This window comes from Ornithorhynchus anatinus, chromosome 4, assembly GCF_004115215.2.
Source record: "Ornithorhynchus anatinus isolate Pmale09 chromosome 4, mOrnAna1.pri.v4, whole genome shotgun sequence".
Taxonomy (NCBI): Eukaryota; Metazoa; Chordata; class Mammalia; order Monotremata; family Ornithorhynchidae; genus Ornithorhynchus; species Ornithorhynchus anatinus.
The window spans coordinates 73379930-73400340 of record NC_041731.1 but is presented as its reverse complement, the minus strand read 5'-3'; the positions used below and the strand labels follow the sequence as shown (position 1 = coordinate 73400340).

Here is a 20411-nt window from a genome sequence, read left to right as displayed (position 1 = left end):
TCATTACTTCAGGCTTGAGATGACATTTTTAAGATTGATCAAAGAAGGCCTTATCACCTTCTTGTCTGGCACAGTTCTGCCACAGCATCACATTTGTTGTTTTTATCTTTCAACTTATGCCTTTTGGTATTTTTATTGACTGAATTTGCAAAGACAAAAACAATGCACAATGTAATCCTTTTTTTTTTTTTTTCTCCCTAACCTGCTAGGGCAGTCAATACCTTTAATCTTAGAATTATCGACTTAAAAAGTAGTCCCTGTAAAAGCTGAAAATAGGTTCGATCTCATATGAATGATGAGCCTTGGTGAGTTAAATGAGCAATCCTTTGCCCAGTAAATGTAAATTCAATTCTATAAATTTAATTCTATACAAAAGAATCCAGGCTCCATTTTAGGAAATATTGAACTGCTCTATAAACTGAATAAACACCACAGACCCTATTTATTACTACATGTGAAAATTATTGAAACCTGATAGTCTTGTTAAGATTAAGAACCACCCCATTTGGTCCAGTGTAAAATAGGTCTTCTCTCGTTATGCTTTCTTTTCTTTTCTTTTCATTTAAAAGATCCATCACATTGCCTTTGGGCATGCAGGGAGATCTTAAAACAAAACTAATTAAAAACTTCATACTAGTTAATAATTCTCCATTTAAACAGCATTATTCTTGAGCATTCAAATTAATTTTTAAGAAAGAGCCAGAGGGCAGAAATGGGACATATTATTTCACTGAGCCTGGGAGAAAGCACAGAAGTTCTGGTTGTAGGAATGAACCACTGATCAAACATTCTTTTGCAAGTCTCTTCAGCAGAAAAGTTAAGACTTTCTCTTTATGTTTAGTTTTCCATGTTCTCTTGTCTGGTACAGAAAACATAGACTTTGGGAGGTGTTTTGGGAGCAGAGGAGATAGAAAATACAAAGTTTTTTTGGTTTTTTTTTTTGTTTTGTTTTTTATTATTATTTTTTTAAACATCTAATCGGTATCAAGGAGGTGAAAGATCAAAGTGCTTTGAGTACCAGGTCATCTTATTATCACTGTCCTTGTAGGATAATTGTGGCTATAATTTTGGCCAGAATCACCTTGACTATTATTAACCCTATCCTTCTGGATGTAAGGATTTTCATTCCTTGCATGATATGCAGTGGATAGGTGTTTGCAGCACCACAAGAGAAGTGCGGAGTGCAACCCTAAGACAATTTGCCTGGATTTTACAAAAGCTCATGACACCATCAGTAGGATCTGGGCCCTGGAAATTACTTATAAAATGTGTCTGCTCTGCTATGCTCCATGTCAGCATAGCTGGTTGTGTTAAAACCTGGATAATCTGTTTTGATCTATTCCTTACTGCAACTATATAAACATAGTATACAATCACTAATTATGCTCTATTTATTCTACTGTTTTGCTAGGATGCAACAAAGAAACCGGTTGCTAGTACTAGACTATAATTTTGATCTTTTGTGAACTTCTTTAAATTTAACAGTTTTCAAGCATTATCAAAGATAGTCATTCAAAAATCAGTGTTTTTTCCAGTGGCAGTCTCTTGATTTACCAACCAAAAAGAACTGCAGATAGCTGTGAGCCGTTCTGCAGGCTCAGCTTGGCACTGGGGACTGATAAATCTGAGGTAATAAATTACCTGAGTGTTTTTCAGAGTCCTTTGTCATACAAGCAGTGGTCTTCACTGGATTCAGGAATTTGATGCAATTAGAGAAATCTGCTACTTAGCAAATTAGAGAAGGTCAAATTATTCCTTGGAAGATTGTGATTTTGATGGCAATAAGGCATCAGGCTTCAGACCAAACTAAACGTCTACTGAGCTGAAGCACCATTTGACCTCTTAAATGGTTGTAAGACCTATACCCACTACATTTAATCCTGGAGCAGTTCATTACCCAGCATAGGTGAGTTTTGACTTGTAGCAGATTGTCTTCTACTTTCTAGTCCCTGCCCAAACTAGGAATGAAATAGGTATAGCTCTGCTTGACTCTCCCTCCCATAGCTGAGATAGGTAGAATACTGGAAACTCTCCAAGTGTGATCCTGAGAGGGCAAGATGCAAGTAGGGATCATAATCCACTAAATCAGAGAGTTTCAAAGCTGTGTTTGTTCAACACTGCTTTTTTAGGAGAATGGAGGACAGATTCCCAAGTAGCATAAAGGATAGGGAAAATGGGTTTCCGTGGATTGAATGAATTAAATAACATAGGATCTTTAAGCATACATAACATGAAAGTATTAGATGTATCAGAGACATGAAAAAGGAGCAGGTACTAAAGAGTGACTTAAAGAAACCTCAGGGGAAAAATAAAAACTAAAACTTTAATGTTGCCTTATATTAAGTTGCAAACCAGGATCACTGGTAATGAGACTTTGAAACACAGTCCAGGCATTAACCCCAGAACAAGCATTATTTCCATACATCTTTGATTCATACATGAAAATAGATGTGCAGGATAATCACATAACTACTCCATGGTGATCTGAAACAGGACAGCCAAAAGCAGTGAATAAGTGTGTTTTGGAAGCACGTCTAGGAAAAGACAAGCAAAGATGAACCACTTCTATAGAGTAAGGAAAGCATTATGAGCTGACAGTCTATCAAATGCTATTTATTGGACACTTACTGATAATATAGAGTACCTGTACTAAACACTTGGGAGGATACAATGCAATAGATTAGAAGAAAGTGAAGAATGTGTGTCCTTGCCTGCATACACTAAGAGCCAAAGGTTTTCATGGACACATTTTAGAGGTAAAAGCTTTCCCTGACTTCTTAATAATAATAATAGTAGTTGTGGTATATGTTAAGTACTTTCCAAGTATTGGAGTAGATACAAGGGGCTTAGACTTAATCCCCGTTTTACAGATGAGGTAATTGAGTCACAGAGAAATTACTTACCCAAGGTCACATAGACAAGTAGAAGAATCGGGATTAAAAACCAGGTCCTTCTAAATCCCAGGGCCATTCTCTAACTACTAGACACACTGCTGAGACAGCACAATGGGCAGAAATCTTTTAATGGAAAGAGAAAAACAAAAATCTGGAAACTGGACATGGTTTTGTATCTAAAGAACATGAGCCCCATGTTGGACAAGGACTGTTTGACTTTATTATTTTATGTCTACTGCTCTACCCTAGTAATAATAATAATGGTATTTGTGAAGCGCTTACTATGTACCAAGCACTGTTCTACTTCGTACCCAGTAAGCACGTAACAATTACCACTAGTAAGAGCATTGCTTTAATTGCTGGGTATAGCAATCTTCCTGCAAGAGGAACAAAGTCATTATTTTTCAAGCAAAAATTTAAGAGGACCATGGGTCAATAGCAATCAAAAGTAGTGGCAGGTAATACAATTAAAGATAATCTGAAAAGCAATATTATTGGGAACACATTAAAGAATGGTGATTAGTTATACTAATCTTTTAAGCCTTATAAATTTATCAACTGCAGTAAAATTGCCTTTAGTACATATGAATTTATACTGTGAAAAGCTTTATTGATTTGTAATTAAAAATATGAATATGCTAGGTGTAATTTTTCTGCACAAATCTAGGTGAAGTCACATTCACATCCATTGATTAAAAACACTTTCATTATTTTCTACAGTGAAACAATTTAGTTTGAGCTTCTTAAACATCTCTCAGCATATAGGAGGTTCTGTTCCCCAAATCTGCAAACATTTTGATCAATTCAACCAACTCCATTGCATTTTACTTTGTACAATATAGTATCTATAGAGAAGCAGCATGACCTAGTGGAGTGAGCACAGCCCTGAGTTCCAATTCTGACTCTGCCATTTATCTCCTATGTGACCTTGGGTGAATGACTTAAGTTTTCTGTGCCCCAGTTTCCTCATCTGTGAAATGGGATTCAGTACCTGTTCTAACTCATTCTTAGGCTGTGAACTCTGGTTGGGACAGAAACTGTGTCCAACCTGAATACCTTGTATCTACCCCAGTGCTTAGTATCATATCATACTTGTCACTTAATAGGGCCTTGTTCACCTACTCCACTTAGACAGTAAGCTCTTTATGGGCAGGGAATGTCTACCAACTCATATTGTACTCTCCCAAGCATTTGATAATAATAATGTTGGTATTTGTTAAACGCTTACTATGTGTTGAGCACTGTTCTAAGCGCTGGGGTAGAAATTTGGTATAGTGCTCGCCCTCCCTCCTCAAATCCAACAGACAATTACTCTTATCTCCCCCCACCTTCAAAACCTTAGTGAAGTCACATCTCCTACAAGAGGCCTTCCCAGTCTAATCCCCACTTTTCTTCATCTTCCTCACCCTTCTGCGTTACTCTGCGATTAGACTGTAAGCCCGTCAAACGGCAGGGACTGTCTCTATCTGTTGCCGACTTGTTCATCCCAAGCGCTTAGTACAGTGCTCTGCACATAGTAAGCGCTCAATAAATACTATTGAATGAACTCTGACTCATTATCCTTGCCCTTCTCCTCCAGTCCCCTATCACTCATGTATATATCTGTAATTTTATGTATTTGTATCGATGTCTATCTCCCCCCACCCCTCAGACTGTGAGCTCATGGTGAGGAGGGAATGTCAGTGTTTATTGTTGTATTGTACTTTCTCAAGAGCTTAGGGCAATGCACTACACATAATAAGCACTTAATAAATACTGCTGAATGAATGCTCTGCACACAGTAAATGTGCAATAAATATGATTTGAAACAAAAAAAAATCTTACATTTCTAGCATCCACAAAGCTTTATCTTAAATCAGTTTAGGCAATTGATCAACGGCATTTATTCCATTCTTATTTTTATGGTATTTTATGGTATCTTCTAAACACTGGGGTAGATACAAAGTAATTAAAATGGACACAGTCCATGTTTCTCATGGGGCTCATGGTCTTAATCCCCATTTTTCTAAGGGAACTAAGGCAGAGATAAGTAAAATGGCTTCACTGACTTGCCCAAGGTCCCACAGCAGATGAGGTAGATCCAGGATTAGGACCCAGGTCCTTCTGACTCCCAGACCTGTGTTCTATTCACTAGGCCACGCTCACTGTATGCAGAACACTGTATTAAGGGCTTCGGAAAGAACACTGCAACAAAGTTGGTAGACATAATCCCATGCCCACATGAATTTTACAGTCTAGTGAACTGATGAGGGCTAATAATGTGGGAAGGAGATGTGGGAAATGATGGGAGTGGGGTGATTAGAAGGAGGGAACTAAGGGACACTACTGTCAGGGTGATTTGAGACAATGCTTAATTTAGAGTTTCCCATGATTAATAATAATGTTGGTATTTATGCACTTACTATGTGCAGAGCACTGTTCTAAGCGCTGGGGTAGATACAGGGCAATCAGGTTGTCCCATGTGAGGCTCACAGTCTTAATCACCATTTTACAGACGAGATAACTGAGGCACAGAGAAGTTAAGTGACTTGCTCACAGTCACACAACTGACAAGTGGCAGAGCTGGGATTCAAACTCATGACCCTTGACTCCCAAACCCCTGCTCTTTCCACTGAGCCACGCTGCCTCATTAAATGTAGTGTCTTCATATAGGTGGAAAAGGAAGATAACTAGTATTTCCCAGCCTGGGTGATCTTTGAGGGAATAGGTGAATGTTGATGTTGACATAGGTGGTTGTGTAGAAATGTAAAGTCAGTTCCCACCACTGTTGCAAGCTGCTCCTTCCCCCAAGCCATGGATCCAACGTGCTTTTCAGTCCATTCCCATTCGCATACTAAATCCCCCACAGTCAGGATAACTTGGGGGAGATCAGTGTCCAATTCTGGGGCACAGTCTCTGCCATTCACGGCTTCAAGTGTGCAGAGCAAGGCTCTAGGGAGGCCACCTTACAATCCAATGACACATTTTTATGGGAAAGGTAAATTTATATCAAATAGAAAAAAAAATGATAGAGCACTATCTAATCACTATCTAGAACTATTCTTTTCTTGCAAATACAATATTAGTGGGATTGATGGTAGTAGTCTAGGATTAAGAGGGAAATGAAGGCAGGGAAGGGAGAAAGACAAAATGAAAAATGGTGAGACAAAGGCTCACTGAGACAGATGATAAAGATACAGGATATGCAAAAAAATTACACACACACACAGATGAAGGAAAGAGACACCCACCTCTCCTTCACATCCAGCCATAAGATCTTCTATTTGTAGCAGCAACAGCATAAATAGTAGCAGAAGCCACAATGGGAAACATTTGTGGGAGACAGTTTCTTTCAAGACTGTGCCTTCTGCACCACGTCTGGCTCTTGGTTGTATATATCTCCTTTTGCTTCAGCTCCAGCTTTGTCTAGATTTCATTTGACAGAGTAGCACCCGAAGTCACAGAGCAGCAGGGCAGTTCCAGCTCAGAACAAGGAGGCAAGTTGCCCTAGAAGAGGTAGTGGCAGGGTGACCATTGAGGGTACTTGACGGTAATATCGCCAATATCGCCAAGATCCGCCCTTTCCTCTCCACCAAAACGGCTACCTTACTGCTACGGGCTCTTGTTATATCCCGGCTAGACTACTGTGTCAGCCTTCTCTCTGATCTCCCTTCCTCCTCTCTTGCCCCACTCCAGTCTATTCTTCACTCCGCTGCCCGGCTCATCTTCCTGCAGAAACGATCTGGGCATGCCACTCCCCTTCTTAAACACCTCCAGTGGTTGCCAATTAACCTCCACTCCAAACAAAAACTCCTCACTCTAGGCTTCAAGACTCTCCATCACCTTGCCCCTTCCAACCTCTCCTCCCTTCTCTCTTTCTACCGCCACCCCGCACGCTCCGCTCCTCTGCCTCCCACCTCCTCACTGTCCCTTGGTCTTGCCTATCCCGCCATTGACCCCTAGGCCACATCCTCCCGCGGTCCTGGAACGCCCTCCCTCCTCACCTCCGCCAAACTGATTCTCTTCCCCTCTTCAAAACCCTACTTAAAACTCACCTCCTCCAAGAGGCCTTCCCAAACTGAGCTCCTCTTCTCCCTCTGCTCCCTCTACCCCCCCACTTCACCTCTCCGCAGCTAAACCCTCTTCTCCCCCCTTTCCCTCTCCTCCCCCTCTCCCGTTTCATCCCCTCAGCACTGTACTCATCCGCTCGACTGTATATGTCTTCATCACCCTATTTATTTTGTTTATTTTGTTTAATGACATGTACATCACCCTGCTTCTATGTATTTGCCATTGTTTTTATGAGATGTTCTTCCCCTTAACTCTGTTTATTGCCATGGTTCTTGTCTGCCTGTCTCCCCCGATTAGACTGTAAGCCCATCAAAGGGCAGGGACTGTCTCCATCTGTTGCCGATTTGTACATTCCAAGCGCTTAATACAGTGCTCCGCACATAGTAAGTGCTCAATAAATACTATTGAATGAATGAATGAACTTGAGAATAATGGATCAGTCAGTCAATCATATTTATTGAACACTTACTGTACTAAGCACTTGGAAGAGTACAATACAACAATAAACCAACATTTTCTTTCCACATTGACCTTACAGGTTAGAAGAGGAGACAGGCATTAGCATAAATAAATTTGAAATCTGTAACCTAAGTGCTATGTGGATGAGAGGGGATGAATAAAGGAAGCTAGTCAGGATGACACAGAAAGGAATGAGAGAAGAGAAAAGAAGGGCTTAGTTAAGGAAGCTCTCTTGGAGGAATGGGCCTTCAATATGGCTTTAAAGGAGTGGAGAGTAATTGGGTAAGATATGAAGAGGGAGGGCATTCTAAGCAAGAAACAGAACGTGGACAAAGGGTCAGTGGATAGACAAGACTGAGGTACAATGAGAAGGTTTGCATTTGAGGAGTTAAGTGTGTGCAGTCTGGGTTGTAATAGGAGAGTAATGAGGTGAGATAGGAGGGGGCAAGGTGTTTGAGTGCTTTGAAACCAATGGTGAGGAGTTTTTGTTTTTGTAGAGGTGAATGGGCAACCTCTGGAGTTTCTTGAGGAGTGGGGAAACAAATCCAGAACATTTTTATAGAGAAGTCAAGCGGAGTGAAGTATGGACTGGAGTGGGGAGGGACAGGAGGGAGGGAGGTCAGCAAGGAGGCTAATATGGTAATCAAGGGATGGGATAGGATAGGTGATTGGATTAACATGACTGCAGTGTGGATAGAGAAGAAAGAGCAGATTTTTAGGATGTTGTACAGGCTGAACAGACAGGATTTAGTGATGGATTAATGTGATTGAAAATATGAATGAATATGACTGCTGGAAGTCAGATGAACATTATGATTAGGTGCATTACATAGGATATGCAATTTAACATAGTGTTTTCCTACAAAACTTTTTTTATGGAAATCTGCAGTTCCTGGAGCCCCTCCTGGCCAGAGCTGCTCTTTCCCTTCTAGCTCCCTATAAAGAGAGCTGCTGCTTCTGATTCTGGGACTTAGTGGCAGAAGGTGAAACAGAAAGAAGCTGGATGTTTAAAAGTGCCAGGTATACTATCAGGCACAGAAGCAATTATAGGCAAAGGACACCCAAGCCAAAAGCTGGATGAATGGGCATCCAAGGTATCTCCACTTTGCCTTTTTCCTTCTGCTGCTCTACTTTTATGACCAGCTAACCTGTGGACCACTCAGAATCTCTCAGCAAGCAGCAGCTGGCCTGTCCACCACAGGTTTGACATGCTTAAATTAAGTAATCCTTAAGAATCTGAGTTAACGATACTAGTAGACTGAGAGAATATGTAAATTGAAGCTACAGTAGCTCTTCTATTTAGAGACTAATTTTTTAATCCCTCTTAATGACCCCTTTACTGTTGAATTAGATATAAATGTATTTATAATTGAATTAGTAAGTTAACTTTTTAAAGCTGTTTCTTTGGTGCCTATCAAATAATGAATAGGAACTTAAATGAATGTTATTTTTAAATTTAGTTTCTCCTCAGGTGGCACTGAAATAGAAAAGTCATCCTATAAGCAGTCTATAAATGCTTGAGATCTAAACATACCTAATCTTTCAGCATAATTTTAGACACCAATTATATACAAAATATGGAGATGTCCCCCATTCACTTCTTTCACTCTTGGTTCAACAATGAAGGTATATGCCAGGTTCAACAACCACAGTGCATAAAATGTGCTAATTTCCAGATGTAGTTCAAACTCTAAAAGGGCCAACCAACTTTATGTTCAATTACTGGAGGGATTTAAATTCCCTGCCTGTCCTCTCCCTATCCTGAGCTGTTTTATTTCCCAGTTTGCACATATAACAAGTAATATACTGAAAACCCTGAAAAGACATGATAAATATGATTAAATAAAATGTTCATTTTTGTTGGTAAGAAAATGTGGCAAATGTGTACATAAACAATTTGAAAGTTATCATTCACATTCTATTCAGTAAGAATGAGAGTTTTACTTCATAAAATGTGCTCAAAAGATGTTGTTATCAAAAGCTAATTTGAACTGCTAACTTAAATATATTTAATTTTTAGTCAAAAAATTCAAAGGGAGGAAAAGGTACTTAAGTCTAGGCAAGAATACTGAGAAATATGGACATTAAAATTTAAAAGCGCTACCATTAAAAAGAGCTAAAGGAACATTATAATCAATAAATGGCATTGAGTGCTCTGGGAGAAAATTCATGAATAGGTTTCCATTTTATTGATCCCCGCTCTTTTCCCCCATAATAATTGTATTCTCTTTTAGTATTAACAGTATAACACCTCACGATGGCTCATGTTAATATCATACCTAGAATTTTTTCTGATTATTGATCAGATTGCTAAAAATATTTTTTATTTATTTACATGTTTATATTTAAATGCTAATCCCATTAATGAGGATCAATGATCTTGGTTCTCTTTTCAATAACCCCTGCACTCAGGATTTTCACGTTTTTCAGGTCTCTTAGGTCTAAATAGTCTCAGTTCCCTTCATCTTTCCTTATGAATTGTTCTTTCTAATTTATCTTTAAATTTTGAGTATATGGAATAAAGTTCTGTTCTCTTTTTGAAATAGCACTTTAAAATTCTGATCTCAAATTAGTCCAAAGTTGGGGAGGGGTATAAAGACTGATGGCAAGATTTGCAATGCTCATTCCTTCCTTCTGTGCAGGTATAAATACTTTAAGAAATTCATTAAAGTCGTTATTCCTCCCCTTATTCTCCCTCTCTCTGCATCACCAGTGTACTTGTGTCTGTATCCTTTAACCACTTTGTTAATCATTCCACCCCTCATCACTTAGATTAAGTACTCTGCTGCCTATCCCTGTCTAAAATTTATTTTAATTTTAATGTTTTTTGTCCTCAAGATTTTAAGCTCCTTGAGGTCAGTAATACTGTTTACCAACTCTATTTTACTTTCCCAAGTTCTTAGTACAGTATTGATTTTGAGGAAAAAAGTGGTTTACAGATGAATGCCTAAATATAATCAAAATCACATTCTTGAGTGCTAGGGAAATAGTGTCAAAATGTGGTGGTGGTGTTTCAACCATATGCCTTATTCTTATATGGACAATTAAGATATAAATATCCTGCAAATGCATCAAGAAAACTCATTCAGGGTAGTTGCATAAAATATAGTAATAATTACGGTATTTGATAAGCTCTTGCTATGTGCCAGGCACTGTACTAAGCTCTGGGGCTTATACAAGCAAATTGGGTTGGACACAGTCCCTGTCCCACATAGGGCTCAGTTTTAATTCCCATTTTACAAATGAGCTAAATGAGGCACAAAAGTGAAGTGACTTGCCCAAGGCCACAGAGCAAACAAGTGTCAAAGCTGGGATTAGAACCAATAACCTTCTACTCCCAGGCCCATGCTCTGTCCACTACATCATGCTGCTTCCCTCAGTTAATTATCATTATTAATTTTTTTGTTTTGCTTGAGAAGATTTTTGATGCACTTATCATTTTAAAAGTAAAAAGAATGATGCTGAAAATTCATCTTTGTAAAAATGTAGAAGTTAGTACTGCTCCATTGCAAATTGTATTATCAAGTTTCCATTGCTCCCTCACCTCAAAGAAAAAAAAATGAAAAAAATACAGCAGCATGCCCTCACCCCAAGGTCTCACAGATAAATTTAACCTTAGTTTAAAGCTTTCATGGACTTAAAGTATGAACTGACCAGCAGACAGGGAGCATTATTTTTTATACACCCAAATTCTACTCTTAATGCATGTCCTCAACACACATTTTTGATAGAACATAGTAGTAGAAACAGAAGCCTAGGGAGATTGAGATATGCTCAAGGTCAAACAGCCCAGTGGTACAGCTGACCTTACTCTTTCTAGTAGACTTTAGTAATGAGAGGAGGATGACTTTGGATATGGCCAGTACTGTAGGGCTCTGAACACATTCTTCTATTTTCTATTCAGCAGTAGTATAAGGGCTACATAATTTTGTGGCAATAGTTTCCATTAGTTTGAGCTACTGTAAATGAGAATGAATCTTTTCATGAATTCTTGATTCACATAGTTTTTTTAATTAAACTCCCACAAATTTAAAAATTTTTAAAAAAAGCAATTAAGAATCAATTTATTTTCTTGGTCTCTTTAGAGTGATAAAGGTAGGCATCAAGTTTGTTAAATAATGTACTACCTTAGGAATACTACTTTGGAACCTTTTCTTAAGATAATTTCACCTGCATCTTTAAAATTTCTTTTTTTATTTGAAAGCATATAGTTGATTAACGTAGGCTGGGCCATATAAATCACTATGTAAAAATTAGATGACAAAGGTCAGACACTGAATTGCACATATGTAATATTATTTAACTATTGTTGCCAAATGTAGCAAATTTGTTCAATTATAACCATAGTGTGAAGAGCAGAATTCTGTAATGGAAATTTTGTCTTGTTAATGAATCAGAGCTGTTTTAAAAATGTAATATTTCATAAAAAGTGAAACTGATTATACCACCTTTTGACAAGTAATTTATTATTTAGTTCAGTGCAGCTGTTCAATTAAAAATGTTTGGCTGTGACCTATGATCATTATTTAAAAATAATAGATTAATTGACTGAACAATTTTGTGTTTTGGCAGAAAAAAATAGTCACTTGATAAAGCTAAATTAGTTCATAAATCACATTCCAATTTGCTACTGAATTTATGTGGTAAAATAACTGAACCCTTTATGAAACATTTTCTGCACCAGTTATGTATAAATAGGACCTGGCTGACTTGATCACCTTAGTTCCATTTTCTTTTTAATATAAACCACTGATAAAGACAAATTACAGTTGTTGTTTTTTTTTTCCTTCACCTACAGCTATTAGACATATTTTGGGGTGATAAATATTTTTCAGATTATTTTGGTACTACATATAAATTGTTACCAATATCTTTCCTCTTTCCAAACAGTAAAACTAAGTTATGTGATGACAATCAATTAATGATACTTGAGTGCTTACTATGAGTACAGCTTTGTACTAGGTGCTTGAAAGAGTACAGTGTAGATGGTAAAATGATTTCTGAACACAGGGAGCTTACAATACAGTGGGAGAGACAAACAATAGAATAAATCATTAGTTTCCAACTAACATCTTTATTTCTGTGGTGAAATTATTATAAATGACCCATAAAGTAAGCTACGGAAGTAATAGTCTTTCAAAAGTGAAAAATTTTACCTTTTTATAATTTTAGCTTTATTTAAGCTTGATTACTTCATATTTTGAAAGCTATGTCAACTCAGTTACATGGGCAGGTTAGGCAAGGGGTCATAGAGAAAGCAGTACTACTACTGTTCATAACACTTTACTAAATCCCACAAGGCTAAATCTACCTCCAGGATTGCTAGCATAACCAACCTACCTTATGGTTTGCCACGATAATGGTGATATTTCTTTAATTCTGCTACCTATCCTCATAAACAACAATTACTATGCATTCATTACTTCCAGGTTCTTGGAGAAACTGTCATACTCCCTCCCCAACCTCAAAACCTTTCTGGAAACACATTTCATCTAGGAGCACTTCCCTGATTAATATATTATCTGCCCATCATATATCATTGTCAGTAGGGAATGAACACCCAAGCACTTAGTGCACAGCACAGAGTAAGTGCCCAATAAATGCCAATAATTGATATGATCCAAACTGTCCTTTCAGCAATTCTATACATGGTGGTGACATGTTTATCTGCAACCATCTATAAAACCTGTGCACTTGTTGTACAGTTCCAGGTGGAGCAACGTGACTTAGTGGAAAGGCTTGGGAGTCAGAGGACATAATGTTTGTTCCCAACTCTACTGCTTGTCTGCTGTGTGATTTTGGACAAGTCACTTAACTTCTCTGTGCCTCAGTTTTCTCATTTGTAAAATGGACAGTAAATATGACTCCTTCCTACTTATGCTGTGAGTCCCAGGTGGATTGTGTTCAACCTGCTTATTATGCATTTGCCCTAGTGCTTAATGCAGTGTTCAGCACAAAACACTTAAGAACATTTTTTTAAAAAAAAACAAAAACCAAAAATAGCAGACTCAATGGTGTTGGTTCTCCAAGTATTCCTTGGTACTACTGTCAGAGAAAAAAAATATTGGTCTGGATGCATTGACTGTTTCTTATGAGTCCTGTCATAGGTGCTTATTAAGATTTAACTAGCATAAATTAACTCCCAAACTTTCAAAATTTTTTTTAATGGTACTCACCAAGACTTAATATGTTCCAGACACTGTTCTGAGCTCTGCAGTAGAGACAAGCTAATTAGGTTGGATACGGTCCCTGTCCAATATGGAACTCAGTCTTAATATTCATTTTACAGATGAGGGTAATGAGGCACAGACAAGTGAAGTGACTTGCCCAGAGTCACATAGCAGACAAGCGGCAGAACCAGAACCCAGGTTCTTTTAACTGCCAGGCCTATGCTCCATCAACTAGGCCAATATTATTTATTCCTAGTTAACCTTTTCTTCTGAGATATCCCAGACCATTCCCTCACTCTTCCCATATTAATCTCCCCGCCCTGCTCCTAACATTGTTTCTGACCCATTGCTAATCAGGTTAATGGAAGTAGGATTGTTTGAAGGAGCAGTATGTATGTCCTTTTTTTAAAAAAAAAAAAGTGGTTGCATGGATACTCTTTGGAGAGTACAATTTAACAGAGTTGGTGGACATATTCCTTATCAACAAGGAGCTCACAATCTAGAGGAAGAACTCAGAAGGTGAAGCCAGAGACACAGTGGCTCCAAATTGAGCAAGCTCCTGGCCCACTACCCAGGATGAAACTACAGCCGAGAGCACAGCTGCTCAGCTTGGCTACATCCATAGCAATTCTACTGATCCTGCTTTTCCGCACAGAGACCCAACTGCAGAAAAGGGTAGTAACTGTCAGTCCTTGGAGAGAAGATTCCTACTTTGGGACCAGAACACTAAGAGCAGAGATCAAGATACTGGATCTCGGAGCCTAAACTCTACCTTCTTAATGGTTTAACAAGCAGAAAGCCATCTAATAATGAAATCTAATTTTTTGATCCAATTTTGTTTTCTAAAATGGTAGGGAAGCCCATTAATCATTCTGAAACTTAAGTGTGTCCAAAACAGAACTCTTTACTTCCCACCCAAAGTCTGTCCTCCTCCTGATTTTACCCAATCCAGTAGGCAGCATTACCATCCTTTGTCTCTCAAGCCTGTAACCTTGAGATTATCCTTGACTGATCGCTCTCATTCAATCCCTATATTCAGTCTATTAATAAATCCTCTTAATTCAACCTTCACAACATCACTAAAATCCAACCTTTCCTTCCCATCCAAACTGCTACCATGTTAATCCAATCATTTCACCTATCCTCCCTTTATTACTATATAAAACTCCTTTCTCTCCCCACTCTAGTCTGTACTTCATGCTATGACCTGGATTACTTTCCTACCAAAACTTTCCATCCTCTGGCCTGGAACACGCTTCCTCTTCATATCCAACAGACAGTTACTCTCCCCTCCTTCAGAGCTTTACTGAAGGGACAGAGTCTCTAAGAGGCCTTTCCTGCCTAAGTCCTTATATCTTCTTCTCCCCTGCCTTCTGGGTTGTCCTTAATTCAGCCCTTTCATGGACCCTTTATGATGATCTTGTCTCTTCTTTCATGACCCATATCATGCCCCCTTCATGGCAGGCCATGAAGCTCCAAGTCATCTGCATTGCTGTGCCTTCACAGCTTAGGAAAGGTTGGTTGAGGGATGAAATTGAAGCCCATAGCAAGAGCATGGCCTGGTGGAAAGAAAACAATGTGGCCTAGTGGAGAGACCATGAGTCTGGAAGTTGAAGGTTCTGGGTTCTAATCCTAACTTGGCCACATGTCTGCTATATGACCTTGGGCAAGTCACTTAACTTCTCTTTGTGCCTCATCATCTTCAAAATGGGAATTCACTACCTGTTCTCCTCCTTACGTAGACTGTGAGCCCCATCTGGGTCCTCAGCACTTAGTACGGTGTTTGACATGTAGTAAAGGCTAAACAAATACCACAATTATTATCATCACTATTGTTGTCATTATTATTAGAGGCATGGCATGGTCAGTAATTCTTTTCCTCAGGCTCTCCTCCCTTAATACAGAGAATTAGAAGACAACTGTACACAAGTAACAGATCTTGTTATCCGCTTTCTAACTCTAGCACTGTGATTGTTGGAAAATATCCCAAGCCAGCCTTTTATGAAAAGCTAAAGGAAGTTGATATGAATTGTAAGATGCAAAATGACATTTTAGCCAACAGGAATAACAGGAGGAAAACAAGCTGGTGGTGTTTTGATTTCTCACTCTGTGATATTTATTGTGCACTTACTGTATGTGAAGCACTGTGGTACTGAGCACTTGCTGTGTGCAAAATGCTATATTGGAAACTTGGGAGACTGCAATATAACTGGGTTGCATAGTTCTCTGCCCATTGATCACTTGTGTTAATGGGGCTGGTGGACATGAGAAGTGGCGTGATTTAGTGGATAGAGCTTGGGCCTAGGAATCAGAGGGTTATGGATTCTAATCCCAACTCCCCCACGTGTATGCTGTGTGACCTTGACAAAGTCACTTCAGTTCTCTGTGTCTGTTACCTCATCTACAAAATAAGGATTAGGAGTGTGACCTCTATGTTGGATAGGGACTGTGTCCAACCTGGCTACCTTGTATCTACCCCAATGCTTAGCACAATATTTAATACATAGTAAGTGCTTAACAAGTACCATAATCATTTTTAGATCCATTTCTTAAAGGAGTTTACAATCCAATAGACTTTTGAAAACTAAAATCCATAAGGACTTGTGTGAATAAGTATTTGATTTTGAGTTTTAAAGCTCTCTACAACTTCATTTTAGTTATCATCTTGAAACATTAAGAACAGTGCAGATTCATGTTAGCTATTACTTCTGATATCAAGCACTGGTTTAAAACTTTGTCAGATAAGGGTAGTTAATCCTGGGATTAAGAGAAATTGAATAGCAGAAGGATCAATTTACTTAGAACTTCAGGAAACTTTCTGGCTATAAAACCTGTGCCTTCTGTGTCATCTTTAGTGGTATGCTCTTCCCCAGATACCTATGAAGATCAGAAAGCCAATGATCCATTATGGGATAGATGCTATCCTGATTAAATGAAGACATATGATAACTGGTCTCTGTAGTGCTTTTCCAGTCTTCTGATTTTTGAAATTGAAATTGAATGAAGTAATGTTATTCAGTGCCTCTTGGGCTCCCTGATGATTATATTTTGCCAAATATACCAAGAACCCCACAAGCAATTCCAATTTATGGATCCATTGTACTGTATATTCCACATACTGGGCTGAGTGTATACAATACAGAATGATAGAAGAGTCACCTTCTGTGGTAACTGCCAGCTTCCATCCCTGAGAACCCTTGCTCCCAGCGATGCATGCCGGGCTGGTGGTAAGAGCTGCTGTAATGTTCTTTGTATCCCCTCTATTGGAACCAAGCAAAGCATCCATGGTAACTGTTGCTATACCTCCTACTACTTAAGGGTCCCTGCTCATACCATGCATAGCAGGCCAGGGATTAAAAACTGCTGCTGTGAATGTTCGGCATCCCCCCCTACTGCTTACTGAGGTCTACCACTCAGCCTGGGAAGAGAAAAGCAGCTAAGAGCCCTGGAAAGACTGGTGGCTGACAGATCAGTGGCTGTGGATGTGTCTTGAACTCTGAACCCGAGGAGTCTGAACTTCTGCTCCTCTAGCCACAGCACCTTACTGCTTCTGTTTTTATTTTGTCTTTGTGTTGTGTACTATTGCTTCAACATTCCTGATATGTCTTTTTTCAGTCTCTTCTCCCCAATTCTATTCTTTTATTGTGACCACATCTAACTCCCATCTGTGTGTTCTTTCCCAGGGCTCAGTGCACACTAAGTGCTTAATGATACAATTACTACTATCTCTGTCCCCCCAACAGTTGTGTTCTTTCTGTTCATAGGTGGCTGCTTTGCCTGCCCTGCTGGGATTCCCCTAGAATGGTGCAGAGTTGGGTTGTAGTAGTATGGACAGACCAGGACTATGAAGGGGAGGAAAGAAAGAACAAGAAGGGAGAGAGGACTCTGGATGGGACACAGCACAGTTAGGGTCATAGGTCAATCTAGGCATCCTGATGCTTCCCTTCAGGGAGTGACATTGACACACATTACAGAATGTTGTGTGAGTGTGTCTGTCTCCTTAGAAAAACTCTCCCAAGCTAATCCTGGAACTAAATACTGAGTTTTCATTCCATATTGCCACTGTGCTGTTTTCAGCCCCTTGGTACTTGTAGATCAGAAAAATTGGATTAGGAAAATCTCTTGCCATCTCATATGATCTTGTATGAACCAGTATTTGGCACATAGTAAAAACTTAACATCAGTACTGACTTAATGACTTTAGTATTTAAATATTAAAAAAAAGCCCCCCAAAAGTTGGCAAATATTATTTATGAATTTCAGCTTTGAAAGTGGAATATTTATGAAAATCAGTGAATAGTCATTCATTCATTCAATAGTATTTACTGAGCGTTTACTACGTGCAGAGCATTGTATTAAGCGATTGGAATGTACAATCCTTAACATTTTTACATTTTTCCTGACATATTAAAAATGTATTTGACAATGAAAAATATTTCCCTTGGGATGGAATTAGCAAACTGAATTAAACCCTGAAAGCACAATGCTAAATTGTATCAATGTTGTTTTGAATAAGTAGTTCTAATTAAACATGAACTGTTAGAATAATTCAAATCTACTCTTCCAAATATTTAAATTTGGTAAAGAAAATTAAAATTAACATTTAAGTTGATAATTGAATCCTTGTGTACCTAATTCAAAGTACATGCTAATTATTGTGCTTTAGATTTAGCAAGACACACTGTTACAGTGTAAGATTGTGAAATTAAGAATGAGGGATTTTGAATACTATGCCTTCCTTTTTATCTGATTCTTACCAAACCATTCAAGTAATTGAAATAATTTGTCTCAATCAAAAGTGCTGAGCTCTGTATTTCTAAAGTAAATATCAATGTTAAGAAGAATACTATAAGGAAGCATTGTAGGAGGATTTATGGACTGTTGGGGTTGAGTGAAGAAACTAGTAACTGAGACAAGAAATCACTAAACATAGCAGGACCTAGTTGGGATGTGGGAAGAGAAGAAAAGTACAGGTGTAAAAGGAAATGATATTCATGGCTAATTCTCCCATTATACATGCCTTTATAGTCTTGGTCTATTCACCAAGACTTCAGGACTGAGAACTGGTTTGAAGAATTGATAGTGTTCTTGGTTTGCGCAGTGTCACAAATGTTCTCAGTTGTGTTGCTGTTGGGGCAAAGGGCAAACAAGTACGCAGGTATATGGGAGTATAACTCTCCTATCAGTGTATTAATCAGTCAGTGGTATTTACTGAACACTTGGTGTGTGCAGAGCTCTGTACTAAGCACTTGGAAGAGTACAATACAAAAAAAAAAATTGGTAAACAGTTCTCTATGTACAGTGAACTTCAAGTCTAGAAAATGCAGAATGCCACTGCTACTTCTGTTCTAGATGTTTCTTGCTGTGTGATGCAAATTTCACATAGGGGAACAGGGAAGAAACTGAAAGACAAGAGACAGCGCAGTGTCATACTGGTTACTGGTCTGAGGCACTTCCTACTTACAGATTTCAGGCAGAGAAAGTATGATAAAAGCATTTGCTGCAAGTTACATTTCATTGGATTCAAAGTGAGGTTACTTCCTTTGTTGATTTGTTCTTAATTGGTGTTAAACATATTCTGTAATGTGTTCTATCAAATGTAAAATTAGACTGTCTCGTTTGACCAACTTGAAAAATTACAAAAGTTTGAACTAATGCAGGCCCTTTACACACTCTGTTTTTGAAGGTGATATTAACCTTCTCATGGTACCCCTCAATCTCATCGTTCTCCCTGCCCTTGCCCATGATTTCCTTCTGGGTTGGAACTCTCTCTTAATCTCTAACAGGCCACCACTCTACCCATCTTCAAAGCCCAACTAAAATCACATCTCCAAGAGGTCTTCCCTTACTAAGATTTAGTTTCTTAGACCTCCCTTCTGTGTCACTTGGATCTGTTCAACATCCAACACTTTGATATTTATCCCACAACATTTATGTGTATAACTATGTGCAATTTATTTTCCTATCTCCTAGTCTGTAAGGTTTTAGGTTAGAGATTGTCTATACATTCTGTTTTGTATTGTACTCTCCCAAGCTCAATACAGTGCTTTGCACAAAATAAATATTCCAAAAATATAACTCTTCCATTTATATGGCTGTATTTCAAATTTGTATTTTGTATGTTAATTTATAAATTGAATGTATGTAGATTGTGTGTATATGTATTTATATATGCATATATATATACACCCATAGTCATAAAAATCTTGCAAGAAAAAGACAGATATTATTTCAGTTTTATATAGAAACATAAATAATATATAAATATAAAAATGTTTCATATCTGTTTATACATGGATATAGATTTATAAACTAGTGAAAACTTTGGAAAGATAATACATGAAAATTATAAATGTACAAAATGCAAATTCACAAAAATATTAATGGAGCAATCAATCAATAGTATTTACTGAATATTTGTTCTGTGCAAAGCATTGTGCTAAGCATATATATGTCTCATAAGAAAAGAGGCAGATATTATTTCAGCTGAATAATTGTGGAAAAAGAGGCTTGGAGAGATTAAATGATTTACTGAAGGTCATTCAGGAAACCAGTGATAGAATTGTAATTCAAACTAAGATTCTCTGATTCACAATCCAGAGTTCTTTCCACTAGACCACAATCTAATTTTGCCCGGATGGTACCTTTTTAATTTCATTGACTTGATCAAGTTATTCAACCTCTCTGGGCCTCAGTTTCCTCATCTTGAAAATGTAGGTAAATCATTTATTTTTCCCTCCTTCCCTCTTAGATTGTATGACGGGAACCGTGTTCAATTTGATTATCTTGTAGATATCTGACCTGACTCCCAGGCCCATGCTCTATCAATTACACCGCT

The 20411-nt window shown here is 38.2% G+C and overlaps 1 protein-coding gene across 1 annotated transcript in view; it reads left to right on the top strand.

Annotated features, from left to right (window-relative positions):
• CSMD3 (CUB and Sushi multiple domains 3) overlaps positions 1 to 20411 on the top strand; it is a 778187-nt gene that overhangs the window by 142993 nt on the left and 614783 nt on the right.